A 21938-nucleotide genomic window follows, 5' to 3' on the forward strand; every position below is an offset into this window, starting at 1 on the left:
TTGGGTACTTTTCATTCATTCTTATACTTCAACCATTCCACAATGACACAAGTCAGGAAAACTGGGCTTGAAACCAATTTTGTAAAAAGGAAATCACTTTCCATCATTTCCAATACTGTCTCAGTATAGTACTAAATTATTTTAAGAGAGAATTCAGAAAATGACTAGAATCATAAGCTCCATCCACTAGACAAGCTGTAAGAACTTCTACGAATCCTACTAGTGTACATCTCCAGAGTCTCTTAACTTGATCTGCCTGCCTCTGTCTCCCAAGTGCTGGGATTAAAGGTGTGCGCCAACACCACTAGGCTATTTTTACTATTTTTAAATTGATTATGCTTATTTTTCTGTATTATTAGACCAAGTGCTATTATACCTTATATAGAAAGTCAGTTATAAACAAACATAAGAAATAAAAATTCTATACTTTAAATTATGAATATTAACTTAAAATATTCTCTATAGAGGTAGAAAATAATGAATTCGAGAATAAACACATAGTGTCTTCATTAAAAAGAATAATATAAAAATAGGAATAACAAAATTTTGACAAGTTTCACAGTATAATTATTTACATAGGTAACTCAGCAGTGATGACTCTATATAAATACAAAATATAGAGAGAATTACTCTCCTTGTATTTGAACTCTTATGACTGTGGATTATTATTTTCTCTTTCCTCTACATTTCTTTCACTCTAAGATGAGGGGACTCAAAGAAAATTTCCAAAATCTTTTGTCAGGTGACTAAGTGATTTTTTTTAAATAGGCAGAATTACAGGGAACTATAGGAATGAAAGAGAGAACTGTGGGAAAGTTACAGGGAACTATGGGAAAGAAGGAGGAGAAAAAATGATATCTGTCTGTTGGCTCTCTTCTCTCTAACTACTTTGTCAGTGGTGCTTCCTTCTGTGGCCCTGAAGCCATCCACAGAAGGTCCCATGTTGTCCCCCTTTCCTTCTCCCCCTCTTCTTCTCTGGAACTATTATCCTAGATCTCTGGTGATCCACATCTCCTCTTTCATCTCACCAGTCTCTATGCACTGTGTTTTAAATAAGCATGTTTTCCACTTTCCCACAAGGGCTTTGACTGATACTGCATGACTTTGAAATGAATGGTACTCTGCCAGTCTTTACCACCTCCTCTGATGACTATAAATTGTGCTTGATGGGAAGACTCAGAAAAAGCTAATGACAGTGCCTGCACTCTGGAGCCAGAAAAAAAAATGGTACAGACACAAACATGTGCTAAAGATGTATTCCCTGAAGCCACCCAAGGAAAAGCTGACCTCTCTAAACATCAGCCATTCAGATGAGGAGACAGGATACCAATATGATAAAATAGCTTTCAACTCAAAACTAGGACAAAAGCAAGGAGGGGGGGGGTGTTGAAGAGGTAAGGAATGATTTTATTTTCTTCTCTTTGAAAGTCTCTACATTATTTTATGCTTTTCATCTTTGAAAACTGCCTTGTTCATAAAAGTTTTATGGGTATTTAGGGTATTTTCTAAAAAAAGAAAAAAGAAAGAGAGAAAGAGAGCAAAAGAGAAGGAAAGAAAGAAAGAAAGAAAGAAGAGAGAGAGAGAGAGAGAGAGAGAGAGAGAGAGAGAGAGAGAGAGAGACATAGAATACACCACGAGTTTCTGGGTTCAGAGCTTTTATACATCAACAACCAATTTCTGATAACTTTAAAAGTCACTTCAGAAATCTTGACCCTATTAGCTATTCATATTATTTTCAGTGAGGAAGCAAAGGAAAACAGTAACATCATAGTGATATATCTTTGGGAATAGAGACAGTGTTCTTTTAAATGTTCAATAATTTAGTTTCTGAAAACAGACTGACACATTAAATGTATTTTAGGCTAAAAAAAATAAATAGAAGTAAAAGGTCACCCATTAAAGTCCATTTGAGACATGGTTTTATAGGTTCACACACCTTGAACAATAGTTTGAGGATTCCAAGTACTGCTCTCTGGAAACCCCACCACCAACCCAAGAACATATATAACCTGTCAGGAAACTAAAACACACTAACAGCTTGAAAACAGATACTCATAAAGTCCACAGATGCCAGGGATATCTGGAACTTTCCTACTTATCTTCAAGTATTTAGACATATAAATAGTTAATTATATAAATATATCTAGAGACAGATTAACCATGTACAATCATTTTGCCCCTACTAATACTGTTTAACCTTTTTTTCAAATACAGTAGTCTTCATGTTTTTGGAAAAATGTTCATGTAATTTTCCCATCTCATCTGGCACGATCAACACTTACCCATTGAAAAATATCAACAACCAGGGGAAGTGGAGTCTTAGTCCATGACCACACATCACACAGGTATTTTACAGGTGGTGGGTCAGGATAAAATCAGCAGGAAGCTTTGAAAGTTGGTCCCCCATGTTCCCAAGCAGAAAGGGGGTAGTGGTGTACTTTAAAATGACTTCTAAAGGAAAGGGAAAGTTTTACTAAGAATTTATTCCCGAGATGTCAGAGGCAAACTTATTTCAGTTAGATTCCAGCAAAGCTTTGCCCTATATTCACAGGGAAATAAAATCAAATTATTGAGTTACATACCTCCCTAAGGAGCTAAAGTTTTTCTTTCAAAGAAGAAAGTACAGGAATAAAACCTCTAACATAACCTAGAACTACCCTTGGGCTATTCAAACATCCTATTGTGTATAACAATATGCAAGGTGTTGAAGATATTCTGCAAATTAAAATGCAATATAAACTCTTCAGTCATAACTACAAAACTATACCATTTTCAAGACCCCAGGATAGTCTGGAAAGGAGAGTTCAGAACATGTCTCTACATCAATATCACCAGTGTCTCAGTCCATCAGGGCATGCTATATGCTCATAAGTGTCAGAGATTTGTTCCTGCTACTCTAGAGACTGAGAGTCAAGGTTGGATGCTGGCACTCTGAATGCCCAGTGAGTACTTACTGTCTTTTTCTTGGCAACTGGCCCTAGGTGCAAAAATGAAAGGGGTCCTCTGGTGTTCCTTAGATGAACACTAAATCCCCTTGATGAGGGCAATGCCTTAGAGACCTTCTAAATAGCATCACAGGCTTTAGAATTCAGCATATGGATCAGGGGTGGAGGAACTCGGGAGTGTGTTGGAAAGTGAGTCACAAACTCTGGGAATGGCATCCATATATCTACATTTTAAAAATTCCTTCAGGTAATTCTGGTGGGTAACAATGTTTCAGAACCTCTGGCTAATGAATGACAGAATTCAACATAAGGTCTAAATGTGAATGTTGTGAATAAACTCATTCACTTACTATGTAATCTTGAGTAGGTTACTTATTATCAGAGTCAACTTCCTCAGCAAAATGAATACAATAATGCTTCCTCTGTGTTATTTTCCAATGTTAAATAGACAAGAGCCATGGCTTTGATGCAGAAAACACAGTTCAGATCTACCCCAATGAAAGAAGAACATCAAACACCATTTCACAAGGAAGTTACAACAGAAATAAACTCCCACACATATTCAATTCACCTTGGGAGATGCCTGGGTCATAAAGGTTTAAAAAGCACAGAGCTGTCCAAACGACTCACATGGGGAAGACCTTTCTGTAAGGATACGAAACATGGTTAATATACTGAAAGCAGAATTTGGGCTTCATCCATATTGCATCACTCCCTTAGAGACAGAATGTACAAAATTTCAGGCCATAAATAATTTACATAAACACCCACGGATCCTCTAAGTGTCGGGGTTGTCCTCTTAAATAAGCCAAGACCTGGGAAATTTTTCCAAAGATAGCTAGCCATGCCCGCAAGCAAAAACTGTGCTTTAGTGAATCCCACAGCAAGCAATGGTGTTGCAGTGGATTCTAGTATCACTGTCATCTTAGAAACAAGGTATTTTCTCTGGCTCTTCCCAAGGAGTCTGAAGTGCCCACATTCCTTATGTCTTCCTCATTGCTTGTACAACAGATGACTTACAGTCAGTAGAGATCCAGTGCCCAAAAACTTCATATGCAGGTTTACAACTAGCTGCCTTGACTCCATATGTTGGGCTTAGTGTTTCCTCTCAGCAGAGTGGAAAGGATTGACAATCTTTTCTTGGAGGAGGGAGCTCCAATACTTTGGTCTCTCATAAGATAGTTCTGTTTCCAAACTGTTAACAACCCCCTCATTTGAAATGTCTAACCCTAAGATGATTCCCGGCACAAAGAGAACTTGGATCAGGCAGACGGCATTTGCTGGTATCCTTTTCTAAGTTTACCAATAACTATGAAGATATTGAAGTTGGCACAAGAATCCACAATTTGATCCTAGTGAGGTTGACACTGTTAGAAACTGAGTAACCATAGACTATGTTCTGTTCATATCCAGAAGGGATCAATATTGAGATCTCTGCAAAGTTACCTTCAGGCAAACTTACTATAGGAGAGAGGGAAAAAAAGGTCCCTTTGTGTATGTAGTGTTTGTGTGTGTGAGTGTGTGTGTGTGTGTGTGTGTGTGTGTGTGTGTGTGTGTATGTGTGTGTGTTCATGTATGTGTGTGTATGGTGTATGTGTAGCTGCTATTCAGTTTAAAATAAATATACTTTCCTAGGTGAACTTGCAGGAGTGAACTTGCAGGAGATTTGGGGAAATATTGGCCCTATGTAAAGAGGCATATGACTGGATGTCTTTCAATCTCAAGATCTTGATGTTAGTGATACATATTATAAAAACACAAACAATTGAAAATAAGTGTTCAGAAGCTAGTATGCATGGGGAAGTTAACTCTTGGAAATCTCCATTTTCCCTACATGGGGAATCCCGAGAAATTTCTCCACCAAGGACATGTAATAGATTATTTATATACCCTACCATTCATATGATGAGATCCTCACTCCAATGTATTGGTTCACTATTGGAGTAATTGGGCCATGAGGGTAACATAAATGGATATATAAATGAAATTAATGCACTTGCCATATGGAACTCAGGGAGCTCTGTTCTGATCTCCTTCTACCATGTGAGGTTAGTTAGCAATGTGCAACCCAGAGAGCTCTTACTGGGTCTGGACCATGCCAGAACTTTTATCCTGTAATTTCAGTCTCCAACATCAAAACAAAAATACATCCCTATTAGTTATAAGCCACACACTTTGCCATATTTTTGATGGTGTCTCAAACTGACCAAGAAATTCAGAAACTCTCTCAACATACAAAGGATCATCCTTTAGTAAGGCTAAAATATCTTCTAGGGACCCAAGAATCTCCTGAGCTGCACCCTCCTGTAGGGTATTGCCTTTAGGTGAAGTTTGCATGACCTGACAGTTACCTCAATAAATGCCTTTGAGATCAACTATTTCTATATGTTTCTATAAAACTGAAAAAAATGTGTTTACTATAGCAATTCAAAACTTAAACTGTTTATTTGTTCCTCATTTTGCTGGCACTCACGTTATACATATATATGTAAGTGAATGTTTAGATGTATGCATGTAAACATATTTATACACATGAACACATCACTCATACTTTAGGATTTATTTATGTAAATGATGTTATATCACAGAAACACACATACAAATTTTCATTTTATGTGTTCTTTTAAAATCAACGTTTCATAATCATTTTTGATAACAATTCCTATTTTTCTTTCTCCGCTTGCACTTTGGGTTAATTGCTTTATTTCCGTTTCATTACAAAGTCAAATAATAATCATAAGAACTTTCCACAGCAAGCCTCCTGCTAGCACTCTTGTGGTCATTCTTTCCTGCTGCTGAGACACTGTAGAGGACAGTACCTGTAAGGGATTCCTTCCTTTAGAACAGGTCACTTAGTCTCAAGAATATTTCCTCCTCATACCCTCGACTTCCCAATGTGGGAGATTTAGGGATTGGACCCTAATCCTCATCTTTCTTTAGGGTTGCCATCTAGTGCTCATGCCACCAAGGAACTGTCCTCACACCGATTCTTCCCCACAAGCATCATAGGTCTCTCAGACTCACCATGTCTGATGTCCAGCTATCTTCTCCCCTTATAGTAAGGTTTAGAATCCAGAATTTAGGTATTCCTGCATTGTTAGTGGATAAAACTTTCCCTGAGTTCTATTAAAGCTGGGCAGTGGTGGCACATGCCTTAAATCCCAGCACTTGGGAGGCAGAGGCGGGCGGATCTCTGTGAGTTCAAGGCTAGCCTGGTTTACAAAGCTACACAGAGAAACCCTGTTTGAAAAATCAAAAAAAAAAAAAAGAGAGAGAGAGAGAGAGAGAGAGAAAGAAAGAAAAAGGAGATAAAAAGAAAAGAAAGCTTTTCCCCTTAGTTTCTCCTAACTCTTCCTTGTGCTACACTCTAAGCCAAGCAAGCCTGGATGCAAGCCAGTTCTATTAAATAACTGGACATTGGGTTTACAGAATACAATTCTCACCTTTCAGAATGCACTTAGAGAATGAGATCAGTTGTTCTCTGTGTCTTCCAGGGTAGCTTATGAACTTACACTCTACTTTTTGGTTTCCTCTTTGGTACACCTGCAGACTTTCCATAATTGAATCCAAGCTCAGATGTGCTTTCATTAAGATGTGATCACATTTCTTCCAGCTCATCTCTGCTGTATGTATTCAGGAGGTGGAGATGGTGGAGGCAGATTTCTGGTCTGTAGACTGGCATACACATAGATATGTAAGTCCTTACATCTGAGTTCAGAGAGAATCATCTATAAAATGAGGGTAATGAAGTAGGTATTTTCCTTTACCATGTCCCAGAAGACAGTGACACAGGCTTCCCTTGGGAAGCAATTAGAAATATGGAAGGTAGAGCTTTGCCCCAGACTTAACATTTTAGCCAGACCTCCAGTGTTTCGTAAGACTCGTCAGATGAGACACTTCTTCAGTTGGCAGTGCTAGTTCACAGCCCTGGACCTCCTGCATGATAGGAATCCCCATTGTGATCCCATTCCTCTTACCTTTCCTTAGCCTTTCTTTTGAGTTATTTCTGGAAACATATTCAAGGTTTGCAATTCCCTTGTGGAGTTAGCCACCTGCAGAGGAAGATGGTGTGCACCTGGTTTCTTCCCATGTTCTGATCTCTGCCTTTGCCCGTGTGTCTGCCCATGTTAAATATTCTCTCCTCCATCCAAGTCTAAGATAGACTCAAGACCCATTGAGGGTTTTTTTATCTGAATCCTGTATTCATCTCCTAATTGTCTTAGTTTAGAAAAATAATCATATAATACCAGCACAGAAATCTCTATAAATATGTGATCCAATCCTTACAGAAAAGAAAAAAAAAAAACAAAATGCTTAATTAAATTGTCAGTCTTGTAAGATATCTCTCACCCTAACGTGCCTTCATCCTATCAAATCAACTTAGTTTACCAAAATCCTCCATATCCTAGTTGTTCTCCCCATGCCTTGGTTATCAGCTTCCAGTTGTGCTAGATCCATGTTGAACCCAGTTCTCTTCCTGGCTTCAAGCTCTGCTTTTAGCACTTGTGCTCTGTGTCACCAGCCTTCCTTGATGGTCTCCACATGCTCTTTTAGCCCTCATTCTTTTTTATTTCCTATCTTATTACACAAATTTCTCCTCAAAACAACCTTATTCCTTTTTCCCCCTGTTCCCAAGGATCTGTGCTCAACCTTTGCAGGTATGCTTCATTTTAGAGGGTTCCTTCTATGATGCTGCTGAAGCAGAGCTCTCTAGTCTAAAGACCTATATGGACAGAGGAAGGAACCCATTCATGTCAGCTCTTCACATAACTTAGCACTTCATCATTAGTTAGAAAATGGAAGACCAGCTATGTAAGAAGCATGTATAGCCAGTAAGTGTCATAAAAATTGCTTTTTCTAGTAGCCAGTAATAGGTATCTTACAGCAAGATAGTAATTTTCAAGCTCTCAAGTTGACAAAGACTAAAAGTAATAATATCCAAGGTTATGCAGAACAAATGTGTCTTTCAATGTATATAGTACTTACTCTATCCTATTTATCTCACTTAATTTAGTTATTTGTATGTGTGTATCTAAAACAAAACCAAAAAAGGTCTATGCCAGTTTCCCTTGAAACTGGATTTACATAAACTGCATAGTTGTTAGTAGTCATCTTTCCAGATTTTTCCCTAAGAAAAATATCTAATAATGTACGTAGGTAGTTAAGTTTAGGGAGAGTCATCTGGGTATTTCTATTAGCATAGACAAATGGCAGTAATCTGGAAAAGAGAGAGCTAAGAAAAATGAATTAGTTTCAGTTGCTGATAAAAAAAAAATCTTTCCTTTGCTGAAGTTTCTGGGAGTCCACAAGGATGACCCCAACTAAGATCCTAAGCATTAGTGGAGAGGGTGCCTGAACTGACTATTTGAATTATCATCATAGAACGTTCCTCCTGCAACTGATGGAGGCAGATGTGGAGATCCACAGCTAAGCACCAGGCCAAACTCTCAGAGTCCAGTCAAAGAGAGGGAGGAGTGATAATATGAGCAAAGGGATCAAGAGCATTTGGGGGATACCCACAGAGACCACTGACCTGAGCTAGTGGGAGTTCACTGACTCTGGACTGACAGCTGTGGAACCTGCATGGGACCAAACTGGGCCCTCTGAATGTAGGTGATAGTTCCATGGCTTGGTCAGTCTGTGGGGCCACAGGCAGGGTACCAGGATTTATCCCTAGAGCTTGAACTGGCTATTTGGAGCCCATTCTCTTGGGAGGGACATCTTAATCAGCCTAGATATAGAGGGGGAGCATTGTTCATGCCTCAAAGAGATGTGCCAGGCTTCCTTGACTCCCCATGGGAAGCCTTACCCTCTCTGAGGAGGGTGGGGTGGGGTGGGGGGGAGGTGGGAAGAGCAGAGCAGGAGGAGGGGAGAGAGTAGAAAAGATTGTTTTAAAATAAAAAAAATGTCTAAAAGGAACTTTCCTTTGCTAAAGTGTTCAAAGAAAATGGGTAGATAGCTATTCAAACCATTTAGTTTGTCTACTTTTAGCAGATAAAAAGAAAATTCAAATGTCAAAGTAGGTGGAAACTATCACTTGAAGTTTGGAAAAGAATCAAAGGACTTTTTTCTTCTTCTCTCATTCAATGTCAACCAAAAACTAAGCAAAAGCAAACATAATAGAAACAATTGAATAACTGAAATCAGCAAGGTTAAAATAGGTACTGATTTGTAAACTGAAATGCAAAGTAAATCCATTGCCTGTAATCTTAATTTCCAAGCAATGTGGAACAAAGGAAGAATTTGCAAGTATAATACATTTATTCTTTCCATATAACAAATAATGCAGTCATTTGAATACATTAAAAGCAGATGAGCAAAAAAAATGTTAAAATTACACATAAAAGTCACTGACAAGGAATGACCATACTTCCCATTCTTAAATGGTTCTCTATCCCCCAATTAGATATGTGCATAAAGTTGATATCACTTGAATCACAGTATGCCTGTTATTTCAGAAGTTTTATTTTATTAAAATATAAGTCATGAATACCACATAATTTCTATTACATGTGAAATTAAAATATATATATATATATATATATATATATATATATATATATATATGCCTGAAAGTAAAGACTGGGACGTATGGGAGATGAAGGCTAGAGTTGAAGAAAGCAGATTTTTATCAGTGCACACTGCACATGAGGGAAAACATCACTAGATGTGCAAGCAATGTGTATTAATGAAAGTCATGCTGGACATGGTGGCACATGTCTGTAGTCCCAGCACTAAGGAGGCTGAGGAAGGAGGATTGCAATTAGCGGTCAGCATAGGCCAGATAGGGAGAACCTGTTGCAAAGACAAAACAAACACAGCCATAAATACCTCCCATGGAGATTACTATATTATAATGAAAATGGAATGCCTTAAGAATGGTCAATGTGACAATCTGACAAAAATTTTAAATTACTTTGCATTTTCATTTTTGAAAATTAGGCTCAGAGAACAGCTGTATGTAACACAAAGAAATCCTAAAATTATTTTCCTCAAGCTCCTCGACTGCCCACATTCTGTAGCATAAGCCGTCATTCCCACTCATGCTTTCTGGATTGTTGCTTTTGTGATGTTAACCACAGCATGCCTGAAACAATACCTGGGCAATTTCATCAAATTGGTCAGCCCAGAAAACATACATACAAGTAAGATGCAGGCTGAGCAGGTTCTATTTAGGAATATGTATTGTGTATACATATAAGCATGAAGTAATAAAAAATGACGCCAAAAATTTGAAGAATGGGGAGGGTTTACAGGGAAGAAAGGAAAGGGAGAAATGTAATTATATTGCAATCTCAAAGAACTGTAATAAAATCTCTCTGTTTTTTCTAATTCTGGAGGCTGTTTAGAAAACCCAAGATGAAGGTGTTGGCATCGGGCAGTGAGCCTCTTGACTTGTCATGACACATAAGAAAGTGGAATGAACACGGACAAAGGGAGTGACTTGCCTTTTTAGCATTCAATTGTGTACTGTATTTAGGTCATTTCCACCTCTTCCTTTCTCCCTCTTATTTCTCCTGGGTGTCCAGAAATACTAGCTCACAAATTTATGACCTCTTCTTTAACTACACACACAAAATCTACTATGTCCTTTTAGCGTTGCTCGTATGTACCTACATTTAGGGTTGACCACTTGGGCTTGGATAACATCTCAGGAGGGTCCTTCCAGGAGAAGACTGATTCTCTCTCCTCCGGCAGCCACTGATTGCCTGTAGCTCTTCATTTGGGAATGGGACCTTGTGAAACTTTCCCTATCCACACTGGCATGTCAACTAGTATTGTCATTATGTGGGCCTTGATGACAACTGTATTGTTGAGACTTCGTGGTTATAGATTCCCTGTCATACCTAGAAGACAGTCTCACCACAGGCGCCTATGACTTGCCTTTTAAAATTGCACTCATTCTATGCATATTCATCTGAATAGAGAAGGCTGGGTAAGTTACAGCAGGAAGGAGTCTATTTGGTTCCTAATTCTGGAGACTGGTATGTCTATGATAGTGTAGCTAAACCTGGTACATCATATCATGTGAGTGGGCTTCCATCATAGAGTATTGGGAAAAAAACAGAACACGGAGTATGCAAGACATAACTGCTTGGTTGATTTGTTACAAGTTTTTCACAAGAACAAACCCACCCCATCAAGAAAGACATGAAACCAGCTTAATTTCCTAATTGCCATTTAATGGCGCCACTTCTCAGTACCATCTCTGTAGCAATCAAATTTAAAGTGATCAGAAGGGATAAACCATATTCTAACTATAGCATCGCTCAGGAAGGCACAACCTAATTGCCCAATCACCTCTCAACATTCCACCTGGCATATGGCAATCAAATTTCAATAAATATGGTAGAAAACACAAACATTCAAAATACAGAATACCTTTTTATGTCCTTCTCAGATATGCAAAACCTTCATTCAGTCCCAGTAGCCTCAGACATCTTAACTCTTTTCAGCATCGATTTAACCCTTGACACCGAATAAATCAGGGACTTCCAAAGTACATTGGGTGAGGACTGGCATAGGCTAGGGGTTCTCATTGCAAAGGGATCACTAGAAAGGGAGAAGTAACAGATCCCAAATATGTCTAAGTCAACAATAATACCAAAGTATTTTAGATTGTCAGCCTTGAGAATCATCTCAGACTACAGGTCCTCCAGTCCAGACACATGAGGAAGAGGACTGGTTCATCCCCAAGGCTTTGTTGGTCAGTTTGCACCGTTCTCTTCAGCTGACAATATGCCATTGTGTCTCTTCAGTGCTGGATTCCTGAGAGTCGCGCTGCCTCTAGGGCTTCACTAGCAGACATTGGCTCTAGCAACTGCACATGTGCAGTACTTGTCTGCTTGACCCTAAGGATGGATGCAGCATTCTTGAAATCTGGTCAGACAAAACCATGGGTCTGCAGTAGAGCCCTCTGAACTAGGAGCATGCTGTTCAGAGCCTCCAAAGGGTTCCTATCCCTATATCCTACAGTAGGAACAAATAGTTCTAAAGTTTGCATCATCAGACCTGTCTTTACTGCTGGGAAAAGTCACTTCTAAGAGAGGCATATGATTTTTCCTAGCCATCAACCTGTTTGCAAAGTACATTTAAGTAATAATAAATTGCTTATTCTCCAGAGGGAGATACTATTTCAATTTCCTATCTTTTCATTTGATATCTAAATTTTTTTGTAAATCTTTTACAATCCCTTATTAGTGTACATCAAATTAAAACAGACCTTGATTTGTAGCCACAGAAGGCTACTTTATCCAAGGTCAGTATGGTGTACCAACCATTTTGAGATGTGTGTGCTAGATGTCATTGTCTACTTGAAATGAATTTGTACCCCAAACTTCTGTTCTGAGAAACTTAAGTTGGTGAAATGGAAACATATTTGATGTATTACTTTACAATTTCATAATCCCTGAAGAACACACCCTAATGAAATGCCAATCAATTAAATGTAAAAGCCTTGCTCAACCACTTTGTGTATCAATTACTTCAGTTTGCCCCATGTAATTAGAGGGAGCTGATTAAAATTCAAACTCTGCACCCATGGCTTAGAGACAGGCACTAAGATTCTGCATCTTAACCTGCTGCCTGGGGCATCTGTATACCTGCTCTCAGAACCTATCTTGAATAACAAGGACATGGAAGCCTGCTATTGGCTATTACTGGACAATAGATTTTTTTGAAAATGGAGCCATGACAGCACTTTGAAAAGAGGACAGTGTGAGTAAAGGGGAAAGAATTCAAGACCTGTCTCAGCTCTTAATGAGGTGGGTGATACGGGCAGAGCCTGTAACATTGGGGGCCAAACTGTCCTCAATGTGTCCTTCTCAATCGAATTATGAGTTGGTTTTCTGGGATATAAAGTACTCTTTTAGTAAATACTGTTTTAATTTTTCCATTAACGAATAAACATTCTACAGTCAGTTTAATAACAGTAAATGTATTTATTTTAAAAGGTTAACTGTCCTGCTGAGAACACATCCAAGTAACTATTTAATTATAAAGAAAATGAAAAATTAAATTATCTTCCTGAGAAAGTGACCTCTTCTCTTTACATAGTCACATACTGAAGGAAACAACCAATGAAGAGTGTGACCAAAGAACCACGAAGCAGGAGGTTACAGTTGCCTTCTCCTACAAATGGCTTTTCATTTCATCTCAACATCTGGCTTTTAATTAACTGATGGGAAGCAAGGAAGACTCATATGTATTCTCCGGTATGTTCAACAAAGTTATAGATTTCTCCAAGAAATAAATGGAACACAACTGGAATAGATAAGACCCACAAGTAAATACTATACCTTGATAGCTTGTGAGTAGTATATTATGAAAGATAAATTTTAAAGAGGAGAAAGGCAGAGGGAGGGAGGGAGGGAGGGAGGGAGAGAGGGAGGGAGGGAGGGAGGAGGGAGGGAGGGAGGGAGGGAGGGAGAGGGAGGGAGGGAGGGAGGAGAGAGGGAGGGAGGGAGAGAGGGAGGGAGGGAGGGAGGGAGAGAGGGAGGGAGGGAAGTAGGCTATAGATGGCATTTATCTTCATGGAGCCTGCTGTGAATGATATCACTCATTTTCTAGGTCTTCAGTATCATCTCTGTTTGGAAGCATCCGGGCTTCTAAGGGTCATCCTTCCCCAGATGTCTGAGCCCTGTTGTTTTTGATAACTTTCTCTGGCTGATGTGATATGATTCTTTTCTTTTTCTTTTCTTTTGTCATTCTCCTATTCCCAGCAAACTGCCTGGTGCACAGACTCTTACTTCAGAAATATTGCTGCCTCTAGGTAACAGCACTTACTTCTGGCACAGTAGGGAAGAATCCTGTCATATCCTTACAGCCCAGACTCCCAGGACATAGTCAGCGCCTCCTCTGTCCCTTCTGCCCTGGTGTCACATTAAGAAGCCTGACCAGCCAACATCTGCAGCTCTCTCTCTCTTGATTGTGACAGGTCATAACTGCCGGGCACACCAATTAAAATACCGCAAAAGAGTACAGAGAATGAGTGGAAGATCTGCCATTTACCAAGAGGCCTGTTTCCTCATGAGTTGGTGGTTTTGGTGGTCATTGTGGCACTATCTGATTGATGGATTGGTTTTCTCCCCCCCCACACACACACCATGAGCATAGAGTCCATTTTCAGTCGACCTTATTTACCTTGACTATCACTGGCTTTTTCTCTTATCCATAATTATTCCTCTTTTTAGCAAAAATAAAAATGGATTTGTCTACTTCAGATTTTCTGTAAATATCTCCTATTACCACTAGCAGAACCTTTCAACTCCCACATATAGATCAGAGCACACATACTCATTTCTTTTCCTTGGCTAAGCCCTCTGTTTTTTTCCATTGCATTTCACTTACTTAATGACTTGATTCTGTAAAGCTAGAATAGGGCTTCATGCAGCAAAGCCAGAGATGCATAAACTGAGCTGGAAGAGTGAAGCTGAATTACCCACGGCTACCCAGTAGCACGATGGTCCTGCTTCCTATTTGTTGTACAATTCCATGTGTACATCATATGCTACATATACATGTTGGCCGTGTTTTTAAATTCCTGCTTAACACCCAGACGTCATAAAATAAACTTGTTAAAAACTGCATCCATCCTGCCACATTGCCCTTGCCACTCAACAGCTTCCTCCTTCAGCATAGCAACCTTCTGGAGTAATCGTGAGTTCGGGTGATCAGGGCTTGCTACACTTTCAGGTCCTAACATACAGTGTTAGGTCTAGTTTATTGATTGTTTTGTGTGCGCAAATTAGGATCCATTAACAAAGAAACATTAATAGTTCCCTCAACAGATTGACAGATTTTGGTTTTCCAAGTGAGAAAATAACAGTATGTCCCATTCATTAACATACATGCCTTATAAACTAAAGAGGTTAGCTTCAAAATACCAGAGGAGAACAATTTGGTCAGAAAGTAATCCTTCCCATTAAAAGCAACCCATTGCTTCTGATGAGAAGCATGTAATATAGAGCAGGCTCAGCACACACACTGATGATTGCAAGCCATTAGCTCTACTTCGTCCCTTGCAATAAAGAAGCCAGACACTACAAAACCTCCTTTCTCCCAGCTTCCAGCATGTGCAGAAAGACTCCAGTCTCTGGTGCTTTAAAGGAACAGGCACAGTCTAGAATACTGAATGAAGCAGCTTCCGGACACTGGAGCTTAAGCCAGTGTTCATCAAAGCCACACATAAATGCAAGTTTTCAGAAATAAGAAGCACATCAAAAAAAATACATAGCAATTTCACCAAATTGTAACTGTAAACAAATCTAACAAAATTAACCCCGGGAAAAGGGCAAGACATGCCCCACAATGGGCCAAACCCCTGGGATGTCAGTGGTGTGTGAGCAAGGAGAGTGAAAGTTTAGCGCAGATCTAGATTGTCAATCTTATGTTGTCAATGCATGGGCTGTGTCCATGTCTGAAAAAGTGTGTGTGACCTAGTGAATTTCCTGTAACTCACATCCTGCCTGCAGATGAGGTGCCAACAGGCACTACTTAAAGAAGTAAATCAGAAATGCAGAGGTCCTGGGATGTATTTAAGAAAAGTCTGTCACAAAGGACAGTGGGAAGACCACAAAGCCTCTACACATAGAATTATAAGCAACTAAGGAATACCAAGAAACAGTCTTCCCCAGGGGAGAACACATAGATTGGTTATCAATACCAAATGGTCAGCCTTGAAAGCACACATACAAGTGGCATTATACAGACTGAATGGCTTACATTTAAGAATAAATATGATATACTTATATGCATGTAACAACAATCAATGAAAAAAGAGGCCATGAATTTGAAAAAGAACAAGGAAGATTATACAGGAGAGATTAGAGGGAGGGAAGGAAAGGGAACAATGATGTAATTGTATTATAATCTCCAACATAAAATAAAAATACTTATAAAAATCAGTAAAATAAAAAAAGGAAAAAGGAAACTGATGACCTCGGGATTTCTGTTTAGAGATCTGAAAATATACAAAAGATACTTATTATCTTCAATATGCTAAGAGAGCTGTTACAGGGAAGATAAAACTAACAATTGAAGATGTGGAAAATAAATCTGCTGCATTAAAAAAGAGAGACTCATGTCTTGTAGGCATGCCTACCCGTCTTAGGATTTTTATTGCTGTGAAAAGACACCGTGGCCACCATGACATGGCAACTCTTATAAGGAAGGTGGTTTACAGTCTCAGAGGTTCAGTCCATTATCATCATGGTGGAGAGCACAGTGGCGCACAGGCAAAAATGGTGATGGAGCTGAGAGTCCTATGACTTACAGGCAAAAGAAGGTTGCCTGAATGTCACATTGAGAGAAGCTTGAGCAAAGGAGACCTCAAAGCCCATCCCCACAATGGCACACTTTCTCCAACAACGCCACAAGTCCTCATAACTCAACTCTCTTTGTGGACCATCTCCTTTCAAATCACCACTCTACCCCAACTTCTACCCCCTACCCCCTACCCCTACACACACACACACACACACACACACACACACACACACACACACACACACACACACACAAAGAAAGAAACAGTCAGGCAAAAAGCAGAGCAGAGTGGTTTTCTTGAACAGTGGTGAGCTCTCCACCTTGGGATATGCACAGAGGGGGATGAGATAAAGCTTCATTCATAGACGGCAGCCATGCTTAAGGTGTTGGCAGGCTATGGAGTCTAACAAGGATATAGAAGAAGGTGTTCTAGGTTCTGGCTAGATCCTGTCATATGACTTTGGACTGTGCATGGGTGGTTTTCTTTGCCCTTGGTTATGGTAACTATTGTTTATTAAATAATTTCCTTGAAAATGCCACTGTAGGTTTCTATAATAGTTAGATTTTTAATGCCAATTTTATACATAAGGAAATGGTGTGATAGTTAATTGTCATTATCAACCTGACTAAATTCACAATCACCATAGAATCACAACTTTATCTATGAGGGTGTTTCCAAAAAAGTTTAGCTAGCAGGGAAGAATCACCCTGAATGTGGGCTGAGCCATCCTATGGGCTGTGGTCCTAGCATGAGTAAGAAAGGAAAAGGAAGATGAGTGGGAGGTAGGCAAGGCATGACCAGCTGCCCTGGGCTGGAGAGATGGCTCAGCTGTTACAGGCTAGGCTCACAACCAAAAATACAATCAGCTGCCCTACACACACACTGCCATCATTTACTTCTGTGCTGTTCATACTAACCCTTCAAACTGTGAGCCAAATAAACCCCTCTCCTAAGGTTTTTGTCACAGCAGTAAGAAAGGTAACTAAGACACTACATTTCAGAGTGTACACGTAATTTCACAAACTCAGTTCTAACTTAAAGCTATCTGGTGTTCCTATATCACACAGCACATGGCTTCATAGCAGTTAAAGGTCATTAAACTCAAAGTATTCTCAAGTTTCTTTAGTGGTCCCTTTGCACTGCTAAGTAGTATGCCTAGAAATGTACACAAATTGCCTCAGGTTTTACCTGAAAGATCATCACCAAGAAGTCATTGCTTCCCCTACATCAATTCTCCTATGTTAATACAAACTTTCATGATGGTGCCTCTTTCCATGTTCCAGAGATCAGTGCTTACGGAAAGGGCCCTTTAGGCCCTTGGGCTATCTGTCTTTGTACCCTCGTCTTGATTATCTTTGTCTTCCGCAGTTACTACTCTTTACCTGCACGCCTATTCCATATGTAAAGTGTCTTTTTTGTGACCATAATAACTCATTCTGGAGATTAAGTTCTTTACTTCCTGGTACATGGACTCATATATGACTGTACTTTCCTGTCCCCTGATAATGCTACTTCCTTTCCCTAGCTCCAGTCACTTCCAAGGTGCTTCTCCTTAATTTCTTTCCTTACATCTGGCCCTGCACTCCCTGTCGCTCAATCTCACCTCAACCTCAGCGTGGGTCACTTCCATCCATTTATTTTGGCCTCTGCATATGGGTTGCTGACGCAGCTGCTAAATCCAAGCAGCCATGAAGATTGATGCCACCATAAATGCATGGAGCCTGATCACAGCTGCTCTCTAGATCCACCATACTCAGCAACCCTAGTCCAGGTCCTCCATCATTCCCCTCAGCCATTTTTTTTTCTAAACTGTCACCATTTCACACAAGCGTTCAAGTGCCACCAGTTTAGTTTAAACTATGCAGTACCCTCTCCTGTTACATTCCTCAATCTTCCAAAAGGTCCCTTTCATTCTCAGTAGGGGAAATGCACTCTGTTTGAAGAAGCTTACTTTCTTCCACCCCTACGTTGCCTATGACTTATGCCATGGTTCACATGCAGTTGAGTCTTTCTATCTCATATATGCATATATGTCATGGCATGATACATGTCTCCACTTCTTTTTACCAGGACTTTGCTCTGTTGTTAACACACTTTGATGTTCTTCAGCCTTTTCCCTTTCTTGTTGCTCATTCTGAACACTGGTTAAATAAGTTTAAGTTCCATACACGCCAAATTCCCTCTTAGTGTAACTATAACTATAAGTAATTGCAGAACAGAGCTTGGGACAAAACACAGTGAGTCGTTTAAGTGTGTTTCAGTGGATCAGTGAGTGCTTTAATTAGTTTATGTTATACTTATTAATATTCTCAAGCTATTTTTAATCATACCAGTTTGGTGCATTTGCAAATAAACTAGCTCTTTGTAAACATATGAATTTTCTTTCCTATAAATTGTTCAGCAAAATCAGTTCATCAGCTAAGAATGGGTAGGATAAGGTTGTCTTGCCATCTTTGAGCACCCTCTGCTGGCAATATTGAAGAATAACACAGAAACTTACCTTAAAGTCCAAAACATTGTCCACAGAGGTAGGCCTGGTGGTACAAACCTGTAATCTCAGCACTTAGCAGATACAAAAAGGAGGATCAGGAATATAAGGCAAACCTCATCTACCTAATGAGTTTGAAGCCAGCCTGAGATAAGAGAATGAACATATAAGAATATATATATATATATATATATATATATATATATATATATATATGTCGCCATTGAGGATATGTTGGTGAGCTGGTCATTAAAGTTTATAGATTTACAGCTGGCTACAATTCTTGACTGTGGAAGATTGCATAACACCTTTGTATACTGGGAGAGCTAATCCTCAAGGGGGAATGTTCCAGTTAGAACCTACGTCAAATCCTTCATGCCCTGTGTTTAAAGTGCATGACACTTTGAGCAATAGGACTCTACTTTGAAGTTCCTGGAGGAAGGCAAGGGCAATGGCAATAGCCTATATTGTTTTGGGAGTCTCTTGGACTTCAATGACCAACAGCTTGAAGAGAGGGTTCCCATGCCTAGTGCTGGAGCTTTTGTTCAATGGTCAGTTGTTCTCATTATTCTTACAGTGGAGTCCTGGGTTTGACTATGGGTTCAGAATGACTGAGGCAGAGAGTGGGTAACTGTCTGCTTAGTGTGCAGCCTGTCCAAATAGCTTTGACTGGAAGGGAAGTGTTTTGCCCATCCTGTCAAAAAGTTCCTGGTGAGATTAAGATTTTACCATCACAGTTTCTCTGCTTCTCTACACACACACACAGACACAGACACAGACACAGACACAGACACACACACACACACAGAGACAGACAGACACACACACACACACACACACACACACACACACACACACACATCATTTTGGTTAGTTCATATGAACTTTTAGAAAGTTTGATTTTCATCATTTCTGTAGTATATGTTTCAAGTGGTTCTTATAAAGAATCATCCAGGTGGACTTTAGCATCCAGATAGTCTTTTCTCTTTCAATAGGAACACTGAGCCCCAAAACATTTTGAATAGTTCCTCAAAGTGAGTTTGGATCCATTGTTTAAACCCTGGCTCTCCCTTTGACACCCTTTTCTGTGTTCCTTCCAGAATGATGCTGCCTTACTCTCATGTTTCCCCCAGTACTTGTTTGCTGGGCAAGAGAAATCTCTGGATAGCCATTGATGACCCAACCCCTCACCCATCTCTTGTGTACTTTCCACAAAAGACTGAAAACAGTTCCAACAGCCAGAGATAGGAAGTGGAGTGATGGGAAATCCTGGGCTCTGTTATTGTCTTCTGCAAACAAGCCACTGTCAACACATTGGTTGGCTCAAGGGTCCCATCCTCCTAGAGTGTACCACTCTGGGTAGGCTGACTCAGCAACCCTAACTGCAGTGCTCCAGGCATTCGAAGAGGAAGTGTTCTCTAGCCTGCAGCTTTCCTGAGCTAGGAGATTGACTTGCTAGAAATCTTTGGCTTTTGTTGTCTCTTTATGCCTGGCTGAAAGCTGTAAATCTGCTTCATATATTTTGTGCCTGAGAGTATACTGTCTCACTAGAAGTTGGGAAACAGATTCTTTGGTTATTTTCTATTCTCTTGTTCTCTCTGTTGTTATAAGTAACTATAATTACGAAAAACTACATATCAGAGCACACTAGTACTTTTGATTCTTCCAAGATACTGAAGAAACCTCTTCCGACTGAGAATGTGTTCTTAGTTAAGCAACATAAAAATATCCACAGAAGCTTGTTAGTCGTAAAAAATCCAGAGCCCAACATCGGGTCTTCTGACACTGATCTCTGATTTCAAAAACTCCTTAGATACTTAGGGAGAAGGGTTTCAGAAATATTATTACCTTGAAATAATTTAACATCATTCTTCACCATTTATGGACATCTTCATATATTGAATTTTAAATCGAAAGAGTGACATTGTTTAAAAAGTCAGAACTCACCTGTCATTACCAACAAATACAGACTTTCAGATTATACTTACAATTTAACATTTCTGTCCTTTCATTCAAGAATATCTGTTGTCTGAAACACACATATGCCTATTTATGTCAGTATGGATTTTGCACTGATATTTTAACTGAAAACTTTATTTCTCTTTCACTGAAAAAAATCAGGATTGTTTTATTTCTTGTTATATCTATCTATCTATCTATCTATCTATCTATCTATCTATCTATCTATCTATCTATTTTCTGTTACTTACACAGCTCCTACACCCAAGACACCAAACGCTAGGGTAACCAAAGGTTGTAAAACATCAGTTTATGCCTTTTTTGACACCACATGCTCTGGTGACCAAAGGTGAGCCAGCAACACAAAGGCTGCATGCCTCAAGCTGCCTCCACCCCTACTCAAAGCTTGGAAAGGGGTAATCAATCCCTTTTGACCCCTGTTTTCCACTCCATTCTTGCCCAGTTGTGCACCTGGGCGTACAGTGAAGATCCACATCACAAACAGCGCTTGGCTTTCGCTCGATCCACGTCACCTGGGATCCGGCAGACCGTGCTTCTCACCTTCTCCCCATTTTTCAGAAAGGGATCCTATCCAAGTCACCGCGGTCATTTCAGATTCCCACGCCATAACCACTCACCAATCCCCAAGCACCAGCTCTGCCATGCTGTGCGCCACTTGAGAGCATAGTAAAACCAGGCTCGTTTTCAATTAAACTACAAGAGAAAATCTGAAGAATAACATGTACGGATTCTCGGTGGTTGAAATGTGATCGCTCCCTCCAATTCTTCATTCTCTTCATATCAATTACTATCTGTACTCATCTGTAAATATTTTGTTACTTTTGAAATACAACTTTGAACTTTTTCAGATGTATTTATTTTTATGCATCATGTGCAGTGCCCCGAGCGACCAGAAGAGGGCACAAGATCCCCAGGAACTGAGTCACACACGGTTATGAGCCACCAGTGGGTGTTCACAGGGGTCCTCTGGAAGAGCAGCTGAACTGCTGAGTCCTATTTCCATGCCATGAAATGCACCTATTGTCCTTAGGTAGTGGTCTAATCTTGAAATCATGAATGAACCTAAAATATCGGCACTCACCTCTTAATATCATCAACTATCAAAAGTGTTCATGTTTCTCTAATTATCACTGATTCTTCTTTTCAGTTCGCTTGCAACCAAAAGAGCACTAACATCGCTGTCCTTTCTCCATTTTCTTTTAAGTATATTCAGTTTTGAGGTATGTTTGTTATTCGTTTTTTTAAAAGTTTTCTGGAT

General features: G+C 39.6%; 1 non-coding gene across 1 annotated transcript; it reads right to left on the minus strand.

Moving 5' to 3' along the window:
- Positions 1–20897: 20897 nt before the first annotated feature.
- LOC113835451 lies at positions 20898–21030 on the minus strand. Its single transcript, XR_003484995.1, has one exon. It is a non-coding gene; the product is annotated as a small nucleolar RNA SNORA13 (small nucleolar RNA).
- Between the last annotated feature and the right edge of the window lie 908 nt (positions 21031–21938).

Source organism: Cricetulus griseus, chromosome 4 (genome assembly GCF_003668045.3).
Source record: "Cricetulus griseus strain 17A/GY chromosome 4, alternate assembly CriGri-PICRH-1.0, whole genome shotgun sequence".
NCBI lineage: Eukaryota > Metazoa > Chordata > Mammalia > Rodentia > Cricetidae > Cricetulus > Cricetulus griseus.